Here is an 11,885-nt window from a genome sequence, read left to right as displayed (position 1 = left end):
GGAGCCCCAAAGAAATAAAGTCTGACGCTGTTTCCACTGTCTCCCCATCTATTTGCCAAGAAGTGATGGGACCAGATGCCATGATCCTAGTTTTCTGAATGTTGAGCTTTAAGCCAACTTTTTCATGCTCCTCTTTCACTTTCATCAAGAGGCTCTTTAGTTCTTCTTCGCTTTCTGCCATAAGGGTGGTGTCATCTGCATATCTGAGGTTATCGATATTTCTCCTGGCAATTTTGATTCCAGCTTGTGCTTCATCCAGTTCAGCATTTCTCATGATGTACTCTGCATATAAGTTAAATAAGCAGGGTGAACATATACAGCCTTGACATACTCCTTTCCCAATTTGGAACCGGTCTGTTGTTCCATAGAGAACAAATACTGTAATTTTGGTATGTATTGGCATAATGCTAATATAAAGGAGAGAAAACTAGTTCTTCCCAGAATAGGAAGAGAAGGTCAGGAAGGCTTCAAAGAGGATGAGATATTTAAGCCACATCTTCAAAGGTGTGAGCATGAGTTTGCCAGGCAGGTTGGGCTGGGAACATTCTAGGCAGAGAAGAGAGTATACAAAGCATGGATGTGGGATTCAGTGCAAGAACGAAATAGGACATAGTGAGGGCACAGGGAAGCCTGTCATGGGTCCATCAAATAAGATACAGACTAACAAACGACTGCAGGTTTGGCTTTTAGATGGCAGCACCTATTTCAAAGCAAGAGAGGGAACCTAGGGGTAGGGAATTAAGAAGCACAAACTATTATGTATCAAATAAGCTACAAGGATATTTTGTACAACACAGGGAATGTTGTCAATATTTTATGATAATTATAAATGGAGTATAACCTTTAAAATTTTTGAATCACTATATTCTACACCTATTACTTATATAGTACCATAGTATCTATACTTCAATAAAAAGTAAAAATTAAACATTGAAAAAAAAGCAAGAGCAGGTTGACAGAATCAAGAAGGGTTCAAACTGCAATCAACTGAAGAGTTAATAAAGGTGTCAAGAAGCACACTCAGCAGATCCACTTAAACATGGGGTAACATTTTAGCAAGTGATATTCTTAACCCATGTAGTAACCAGGTGCTTCTGGTGGGATTATGTAGTGCATTAGAAATTTTAAAATGTATTTGTAACTCCAGACTTCTAACATGTGGCACTGACAGAATCTAATGTATAGATGACCCTTAAGAATTCAAGCAGTTCATCCTTTTACTTCTTTATAAACAATAGAACTTCATGACAGATTGTACAGAAACATTGATATCCTCCAATGAAAATGCTATGTAAATATAAAGGGTGATTTGTTAAATCCACGTCAAGTACAAAGACTCCTAAAGCGCATAGCAGAGAAATGTGTGATCTGAGATCTTTGATGAAACAGAAGAGTGGTGCATACTCATAGCGATCCTACACTTGGAGTGTTTTCGGCACTTTGTGAAGGGTTGCAGAACACCTTGCAAGTATGTTTACTCTCGTATGAAGAGAGTAGTCTGTGCTCACATTCAAAGAAAGGTAAATAGGTGACATTATAAAATGCAAGAACTGCAAGGGACCTTAAGCATCATCTATCCAACCTCTTCATTCTATGGATGAAGAAACAGAATCAGAGAGGTTAAGTAGGTTGCCCACAGTTCACACAGTGAGTCAGAGCTGAAACCAAGATTGCAACCCAAGATTCCCCATGCTAGCAGTCAGGTGCATTTGTTTTCACTGCATCCTCCTGGCCTGTGCCAAAGGCCAAAACTAACTCAGAAACAGAATTAAGTGAGTTAAAAGTAAAGAGTCAACAATATAGTGATCCTACTACCCTGAGCCTATAACTGAGCCTGCATTTTAGAGTGAACAGGGGAAGGGAGAGTCTCTGTGAACTCCTGCTACATGCCAGTCACTTTGCTGAGCACTTGCATACATGCAAAACACAAGATGCAAAAGTATTCTCTCATCATTTCATAGTCACTGAGTCAAGAAGTATTTCCTGCAGGCTCTTTGTGCCAAGGACAGTTCCAGGCCCTAGAGATCACATCACACTGAACACGACAGTGTCCCTTCCTTCATAGAATTACATTCTAGTTGGAGGAGACAGAAAATAAACCAGTCAACTAATAACTACACTAGAAAATATTAAGTGCTAGACAGAGAAATGAAAATGAAATGATGCAAAAAAGGAGGGAAGTGGAAGAGTGGGTACTGCCTTACCTAATCAGGTCTTTTCCTTCCTGGATGATAAGAAGGACTTGAAACCAGCAGTCAGGCATGAACCTTCACGCAAGAAGATCTAAAGATGGCCTAGAACCTAATGTCAGGGGATAAAACCAAGTCAGAAGCCAGGGCGGGGCAGATGGACATAGAGATTATCATACTGAGTGAAGTAAGACAGACAGAGGATAAACAGCAAATGACATTCCTTCTATGTGGAATCTAAGAAGAAATGATACAAATGAACTTACATACAAAACAGACTCACAGACTTAGAGAAGGAACTTAAGTTTGCCAGGTAGAAGGATGGGAGGGAGGGAGAATTAGGGAGTTTGAAATGGACACGTGCACACTGCTATATTTAAAATGCATAACCAACAAGGACCTACTGGGGAATCTGTTCAATGTTATATGGCAGCCAGGATGGGAGGGAAGTTTGGGGGAGAATGGATACATATTTCTGTATGGCTAAGTCCCTTCCCTGTTCACTTGAAACTATCACAACATTGTTAGTGGGGTATACCCCAATACACAATAAAAAGTTTATTAAAAAAAACACATCAGGGCAGGACACGTGTGTGGAGGCACATGTCTGTCCAAATACACCAACAGAAGCAGAAGAGAATGGGCTGAGGACAGCTCAAAAGAATTTTCTGTAACAGTTCATTGCTGTTTCCTGTGACTTTTACTGGGCTGAGCAACTTAATATGCAATGGTTTTCATCCTGTGGCCTCCCTTCCTCGAGACTTTTAATATCTAATGCCCCCCTTTCTCTCCATAATACTCTTTTCCTCTTTTAACTGGATATAACTGTTTCATAACTGATGGGTTGAAGGTGATAGAGAATGACTATCAAGACCCCCATGCTAATCATAAGCATTTCCCAGACCAAGACCGGAGGGACAGAGTGGTGGAAATGTCAGTCTAATGAGCACTGCAATAAGCATAAGCAGATTGAACCCTACGTCAGGGCAATACCATCAGGACTTCTTAAGGGAAAACAGCAATGAGACGCTGGGACTAATTGGAAGCCTCTGACATTGACAGAGCTGGAAGCAACACGAAGCTCAAAAAGTCAATGTGCTTTGGGAATGTTAAAAGGAAACACTTGCTTGGAAAGAATTTTTAAGTGTGAAAAAGAAAGACTATTTTCGGTGGAATTTGTGAGCAGTGAGCCTGACCACACACTGAGGGCTGAGAGAAGACATATCACTGAGGGAACTGTGGTCCGGCTCCCAGCCGTTGTCGTGCCCAGCACCCAACTGAGAAATCACGTGCAGTGATTAATGTGCGCAGCGTGCCAAGTGACTCCACCGGGAGTGAATCGGACTCGAATCCAACCTCTGTCTTCCTTCCAAGCTTCCTTCTCCTCGCCCCAACTTCCTCTGTGCTTCTTCATTCTGCGCTGTGTACCCTGTAAGAACCACACACCTGAGGCTTAACTGTTTCATAAATCACTTCCTCATTCTCCACTGTGTAAAGACACGTTCACGCAGAACATGGCCCTCCAGTGAGAGGGTTCCCATTGAGTCCACTAGACCACACTTCCTGTAACACATGCCTAAGACCAAGTTAAACTCCACAAGGCTAAAGGACCGCACACCTGGCGTGCGCCTACCTTCATGTCTGGCCAGCTGGGGTGTTTTATGACGTCTGTCCCCTCCTCTTAGTGTCTGGATGGACACTCGATCTCTCATTTGCCTTGTTGGTGTGATATTCAGGAACATTTTGGATCCCAGGGGTAAAAGAGTATACACTGTTCTGATTTATCTTCCTGGATAGCTTTTTTTTCCTACCACTGCCTCCAGCACCGGTGGATCTGAAAAAGTACCTTTCTCGCAATCAACATGCATTAAAAAATGTCCAGTCATCCCCCAAATTCCATCATCAAGCTACATCCGTGAAGATGAGGTAACAGTGGTATAAGCACCCTACAACTGAGTTACAAGAGGCTGACTCCCAAGACTGGGAAAGCAAAAACACACCCGCTAGCTGCTTTGAGTTAGAAAGCCTTCCTAGTCTAAAACCTCCATTTTTCTATCTCCTGATTTGCTAATCCAGAGAACCAAAACCCTCCTCTCCTCAGTGAAAGGTCCTAATATATTCCATATGACCATGACCCTTGGAATGGGTCATTTTCCACTTAAAGCTACAGCAGCTTTCCTGTCATAATATCTTAAATGTGAAGCTTCTCTGTCCTTCAAAGATACTAGAGACATAAATTTAGAAACGATTTTTATGGAGTGATAATAACAATAGATACCTCCTACTGATAATGCCTTACCAGGGTGAAGGAGAAAAACGTTCAGGTTAGGCTTACAGTGTTTAGTACAAACTACTATGTATAAAATAAGTATACAAGGATATATTGTAAAATGCAGGAAATATAGCCAATATTTTATAATAACTATAAATGAAGTATAATTTATGAAAATACTGAATCACTATGTTGCACCTGAAATTAATATAATATTGTAAACCAACTATAATTTAAAATAGATGTTAATATACTCTTTAGATATAAACATGATATTTCAGGTAATCACTGAAAATTGTCTCAGTTCAACCTTTTCCACTGCAATAAAGGAAATTTTAAGCTAGTGAGCTATACAGAAGACAAAATATGACATGATATAATATAATAAATACATAAAATGTATATAAATAATACCTATAGCCTAAAGGTTTAAAGCTTAAGAGATCATATAAATCTTTAAAATTTTTTAGCTCATCTTATAATCTAATTTTCCCATTCCAGATCTCCTGGATCAAAGATATGGAATGAAGAACCATGATTTTACATGACTACATATAATATTTTGTAACACACATGTAGTAAATTGCATGTTTTGTTTTATTAAATATAATGACCTACTGCACAAACTTCATGGATATACAGTCAATCCTCATTTCTCACGGATTCCATATTTGCAATATTTCCATATTCTTCTACTTGCTACACTTTCTTTGTAAGCCCAAAAGCAATACAGCACTTTCACAGTTGTCTGAAGACATGAGAAGCAGTGAAAATTTTGTATTGCCCGACACACACATTCCCAGCTGGGGTCAAACAAGGTCACGCTCTGCCGTCTTGTTTCAATTCTTATGGTATAAACGAGTGTCCTTTTCAGTCAGCTAAGTGCCAGGTTTTCCTATCGTTGTGCTTTTTGTTGGTAATTTCGCTGTGTAACATGGCCCCAAACATAGAGCTGAAGTGCCGTCTAGTGTTTCTAAGTGCGAGAAGGCTGTGATGCAGCTCCCAGAGGACAGATCAGTGTTAGATAAGTCATTCACACCTCAGTTGCAGTGCTGATGGCTGTGAGTTCAATGCTAATGAATATAGTAAATAAGGCATCTAAACACAAATACACCTAAAACAAGGTTTTGTGTTGACTGATGACAAAAATGTTGTGACCACAGACTGGTAGGAACCGAACCCCATGTTTCCCCTAAAAGCAATGGTTTAGTATGCACTAATTCAGCATTCAAAGTGACTTTACAGAACAGAACTCCCATGAATAACAAGAATCAACTGTATCGCATTTAAAATAAGTTCGTGTGTTACCAAAAATGCTCTCCAAAGTTTCCATGCTTCCCACCTTGAAAACTCAAGGATGGTGACTATGGAGTTCTCTTTCCACAGACCCTAACTAAGAACTATTAAAATGGGTCTCTTTACACTGCTATGATAATGCTTCCCAAGGGGCAAGAGGCCAGGAGGAAAGTCCTGACCAGTAACCCTGGGGGCCCGAACAAAGTTTCCTGCAAAGGGAAGTCCTCTCACCAGAGCTATCACAAGGAACCATGGGCAGCTCCAGAGGCCGTATCCCACACAAAGTCACGTCAGCACTAAGGTGTATGTTCCATGGCCAGGTTATTACTCCTGAATGGGGCAAGATGAGAAGGGACAGTCAAGAGGAGAACTGACAGGGTTGGAATGTGATCTGGGCAGAAGTCCAAAGGGAAGACTGTGTCAGGGCCAGGAGTCTCCTGAGACTTTACAGGAGGGGATGGTGACCTCTGGCCTGAAGCGAAAGTGCTGAAATAGGGAGTGAACAATGCAGACAGATACCTGAGTAACCTCCAAGGGAGGCAGACGAATCACCTCCAAGGTCCCTTTCAGCCCCTTGGGTGTATGACGACAGGGTAATGATAAGAAAGAACTGTGCCAGTTGACAGATCAGCTCTGTCAATTTTTATCTAAATTCTTGCTTGCCATCAGAATCCTTAAAAGAGAAACAAATGTCCTTTAGGGAACACAGTTTCCCCAGTCTCTAGTAGTACTGTAGTGTATATTCAAAACATTGCATATGTTTTACTGTATGTCTTTTTACTTTCTTAAGCTGTAACAAAACAAAATGTGCTAAATGTTCTTTCCTAATTATTTTATCAAGTGTATTGCCTCTTTTTATAGCTTCAATTAAATTGGTTTTATGACTGTTTAAAAAAAAAAAGTTTTTTTAATGCCTGGTTCTGTCCAATTATTATATCAGTCTAGTCTTTTTTTTTTAAATTACTACCCTGGTGTCTCAGACAGTAAAGAATTTGCCTTCAATGTGGGAGATCCAGGTTCGATCTCTGGGTCAGGAAGATCTCCTGAAGAAGGAAATGGCAATCTACTCCAGTATTCTTGCCTGGAGAATTCCATGGACAGAGGAGCCTGGTGGGGTCCACTAACACTTTCACTTTCAGTCTGTTTTTTTACGTTTTATTATAAACTCAATCAAACAAAAAGTAGAGAGGATCATCTAATAGATCCTTATGCACCCATCACCTAGCTTCAATTATTTTCAACATTTTAGCCCAGCTTTTTAATCTTCTTATTTGACTAACAGAGCTTTCATATATTTTCTCACTCAGCAAGTATTTACTGAGCAGCTACCATGTCAGGCACTTTTCAAGTCCTGGAGACACATGAGTGAAAAGAAGAAAACAGGCAAAAAGTACTTGCTGTGCCAAGAGTTTACATCCTAGTCAGACGAACAGTAGTAGCTAATGTTACTGAGAGTGACAGGCCATCACTGTTTCGGTCATTTTTCAAGTATTTCATTTAATCCTCACCAGAATCCAATGACACAGGTGCTTTTATCATCCTCTTTTACTGAGGAGGAAATTGTAGCATAGAAAGGTTAGGTGATTTGCCGAAGGTCACACAGGTACCAAATGTAGTTGGGGTTGAGATTGGCTCTAGAGTCTGTGCTCTTAACCACCATGCCTACAGCTTCTCCATGCCTCAGCAGGTTCTGCCTCTTTCAAAGGTCACTTCTCTGTAGAATCCTGGGCCTCTCTGACTTCTTCAGTATAACGAAAACTACAAGAACAAGGTAGATGTTTGCTTCATAACCCTTTTTCCTCATTCATGTTGACTTGGTAGAATCTCTGGATTAACAAAACTGTGGCCATTTGGCCTTTGTTCATTCTACTTCCTCTTAAAAGAGATGTCTTTTGTAGATTCCAGTTCAAATATTATAGCAAGTTAAAATACTATCAAAACCCTACATTTTCTATCCTAATATTAAGAATAACTAACATTTATTGAGCCTTTGTGAGAGCCAGGCATTGGGCTGAGTTCCTTAGGTCCCTTCATTGGGCTGAGTTGCTCTCGTAACAACTCTACAAGATAAATATCATTATCCTTATGCTGCAGATGAAGAAACGGAGGCACAAACAGATTGTATAACATACCCGAGTTCTCCTGACTAGAAAGAGGCAGAACCAGAACGTGACTTTATCCCACATTCTTAAATACACTACTCCACCTCTACCTTAGAGGAATGCTCTATACTATAAAATCTGAACTCTTCTGATAGTTCAGCAAAATATTTTACATGTATCATATAATACTATTTTTCAAAACAAAGATTTTCAGCTTTTTATTGTACCACCGTACATTGCAAATTGCATTTAAAACTCCAGTTAGTTCTCCAAAGGGTCCTGGGAGTATTAATATTCTGATTAATTAGCTCATCCTATTTTATCATTCAAGACTGGGGTAAACTAACAGAACAGGGTTTTATGACTAAGCCAAACTCTCTTATTAAAGGTATCTGTAGAGATAGCAAAGGGACCCAGAAACAGGATAGAAATCACGTATGAAGGAAAACATTCAATAAGGCAGGCCCTATTTCAAGCCATAAATCACCAAATAAAAAACAGTAGAGTAATTGCTGTGCTCAGTTGTGTCCGACTCTTTACGACCCCATGGAGCATAGCCTGCCAGGCTCCTCTGTCCATGGGATTTTCCTGGGAAGAATACTGGAGTGGGTTGTCATTTCCTTCTCCAGGGGATCTTCCCAACCCAGGGATCGAACCCAAGTCTCTTGCGTCTCCTGCATTGCAGATGGATTCTTTACCACTAAACCACCAGGGAAGCCCAGAGTGCTTGTTGACATTGGTTCAATTCTTTAGTTTTTAGGTCGTGTGCAAATAAATCAGACTCTGCTTTTGAAAAGTAGTCCTGAAATCCAACAGCAAGCTATTTGTTACTAGCAAGGTGGAGTTCCTTAAAATGTTTCACTGAGTAACAGAAACCTCCCTAACCTCCACTCAAAATTAAATGCATCTATTGGATGCTCTTATACTTCTCTGCATGTCTAGCAGATCTGTACCCATTTTATCACATAGTAATAATTTGTCTACATGCCTTCCCAAGAAAACTATAAGCTCCATGAAGATAACTATTTCTAGATCATGTTCACTGCCATATTCTAGTGCATAGCATGGAGCCACAGTAATGAAAGACAGATCAAATAAGTTTCACTGAAAAGAGCGAATGAGGGAGTGAGGGAGTGAACAAATGAAACAGGCACTCTAGTACTAGGGAGGAAATGAGGGCTATCCAGTTCATTCTGGCACCAGCTTTTCTCAGGCCACAAGGAAATCCAAGCACACACTTGTTGTATACACTCAATCAGAATTTCCACACCCAGGAGTTCTCACTAATGTTCTATGACGCTTTTTCCTTTCTTCTTTCTAGTTTTTGTCTTGAGTTCATATGTTTTAGTTTTAAAATATCTGTTTTATCTATACCACCTTGACTCTTCTCTATAAGTTAGTCACTCAGTCAGGCCTGACTCTGCAACCCTATGGACTATAGCCCATCAGGCTCCTCTGTCCATGGGATTCTCCAGACAAGACTACTGGGGGTGGGTTGCCATTCCCTTCTCCAGGGGATCCTCCCAACCCCAGGGATTGAACTCGGGTCTCCCGCACTGCAGGTAGATTCTTTACTGTCTGAGCCAACAGGGAAGCCCTAAGTTAATAAGTAAACTATAAATACTCCACATTAACTTATGATTTGCCTACTAGAGAATTCCTATGCATAAAGAAATGTTCCAAATTCTTATTTCTGGCTAAATACCAGTGTATTATTTTTACTTTCCCAGAAAATTACCTTTAAGCTGTTGAATTTTTCACATACACTTAGATGATTTGCACACTGATGATTTGGGAATTACATTGACCTTCAGTTAACTCTTTTCTACCTAAAATTAAATTTTGCAGCTACCCCAAAATGTTTGGAAATTCAACGCCCCCAAGGACTTTGCAATTCAAGTCATAACACAAAGGCTTAACATTTATAGAGTCTCTCTCTAATTTTCCAGAACTATTTTGTATAAATGGAGTGAAAAAAAGAGGAAAGGAAGAGAAGCTGATGGAATGCTGTCAGAATCACACTTTCCTGACATTTCTCGATGTTACCAGCATCTCCTTTTCATTCCCTTCAGCGTAGTCACAGGACTCTGAAGTTCAGTTGCAGCAAAGCTGTTAGAGAGGGCTCTGGGCTGAAGTCAGATCTCCCGTGTCAGTGACTCTGCCTGGCCCAGGTTCAGGTAGAAACCTCCCTCACAGCCAGGAAATGAAAACTCACCTGGCTCAGGTGCTATTACTCCAGCTATCTCTAGCTGCCACTGGTCCTTTGGACCATGAATCTACAATATCTGTCATTCCTGCTATTTTGCAGGTTGCCAATAATAGGCTCATCAGTTGGGACCCAGGTCTGAACACAAACCTGTGAACAAGGTCATTTGAATTTGAGGATGTCACATAGTGAATGGGTGATGTGCTCAGAATCTGAGACTGGGGTCCTAATCCCAGTTTTACCACTAACTTGTTGTATGACAAAAGGTGAGTTCCTTTACCTCTCAGGACTCTGGTTTCCTCCCTTGTAGGGTAAGAACACTTACCCTGCCAACTTTACCCATACACTGTGAAAACAAATCAGCAGATGACTTGGTGCTTTGAAAAGTTAAAGAACCTTAAAAATGAACACACTAGAATGTGGTACCCTCCAACATCCTCTCTCTTCACATCATTTGGGGTTTCTCTTGCTGATCCCCCCAAACAAACCCCGAAGAAGCCCTCTTAGACCATGAAGGACAAAGCCTTTCTTCAGCACCAATTCTGTGACTTCCCAGGGTGTAACTGGGAAGAAGAAAAATCCCCTACTATGTTAGTGGCCTATTCTTCCTCCTTTTCCTCCCTTCCAACAAAAAGAAAAATAGTAATAACTACAACTATTACTATTTAGCCTTACATCAAGCATTTGGCTCGCACTGTTTCATTTGATAGCCACAAAACCCACTTTAATAAGAGTCAGTAGCCCCATTTTAAGTACTAGTATCATTTTACCAATTACTGGTCATTTATCAGTAACTATCAGTAGCCCCGTTTTAGCGATGAGACAGAAAATGAGCTTAAATAACTAGCCCCACTGAAATATCTTCAGGACTTCCCAATCCCAGTGTTGGGGAGGAAGAAATCCCTTCAGGTCAGAACTTCAGGAGTTGTGGCACACAGATCAGAAAGATCATTTTTGTTTGAGGACTGGAAGATTCGTGTTTCTGAATCATACTTTTAGCCTTCCTTCAGGGAACATCTATGAAAACAAGGTAGCTCCAGAATGCTCCCAAGTCACTCTCAGATTAGAGAGCCCTGGATTCCAAAACAAAAGTACCCAGTGCGATTTAAAAAGAGGGGCACATGAGAAAGACGCTTGCCCCGGGGAGCACAAACAAACTTTCCCTCCACCACCAGGCATATTCACAAGTGACCACGAAAATTGTGATTTAACGGTCCAGCATGTGGTATAAAATGTCAGCAACTTTCACAGTTTTGAAAACTGGTGCAAATAGAGAAGCAGAGAAAGAAGTCTGCTCTTTACACCCACACAGTACTGTACACTTGATTTGAGCGCCCCGAAAATTCCCCTGAGCATTTTTATCGTTACGTATCATTTGTATCACTCCACAGTTTAGTCAGCCAAACCATATCCTTTTCCAGCTTTAGATAAATTGCCTTTTGACAAACTGCACACAGACAAAATATCACGAAGTCCCCCAGTTGTAATCTTTACCCTGTTTTTCTACCGAGATGAGTAAGATTTTCCTATTTAGTTTAAGTACATAAGCACCAGATGTATATAACAAGCGAGTATCATCTTTAGCATGTTTATTCACTCTTTCTTCCAGTGTATCTGAGTTTTATCACTACTTTTCCAAGATTATGGTACCTGCAAAATGTAATATAGAAAAGTACTGTACAAGGATATATTGCTTTGCAAAAAGAAGTGGTCACTCAACTTTTCTAACTCTCATTATGATGGATAAAGCTTTAGATGTATTTGGGGGGGAAAAATGGGAATCGTCAAAAAAGTGCAAGACGCTTTGTCACTTTATTTAT

The 11,885-nt window shown here is 40.4% G+C and overlaps 1 long non-coding RNA gene across 1 annotated transcript; it reads right to left on the bottom strand.

The window, feature by feature from the left end:
* Nucleotides 1-223: 223 nt before the first annotated feature.
* On the bottom strand, nt 224-3,620 carry LOC122447638. The gene is made up of 3 exons (XR_006271322.1): nt 3,546-3,620; nt 2,205-2,301; nt 224-282 (listed from the first exon to the last, which is right to left on the bottom strand). It is a non-coding gene; the product is annotated as an uncharacterized LOC122447638 (long non-coding RNA).
* Between the last annotated feature and the right edge of the window lie 8,265 nt (nt 3,621-11,885).

This window comes from Cervus canadensis, chromosome 9 (genome assembly GCF_019320065.1).
Source record: "Cervus canadensis isolate Bull #8, Minnesota chromosome 9, ASM1932006v1, whole genome shotgun sequence".
In the NCBI taxonomy this organism is placed as follows: Eukaryota; Metazoa; Chordata; class Mammalia; order Artiodactyla; family Cervidae; genus Cervus; species Cervus canadensis.
Note: the sequence above shows the minus strand (reverse complement) of the source record. Positions and strands in the feature narration are given on the sequence as shown.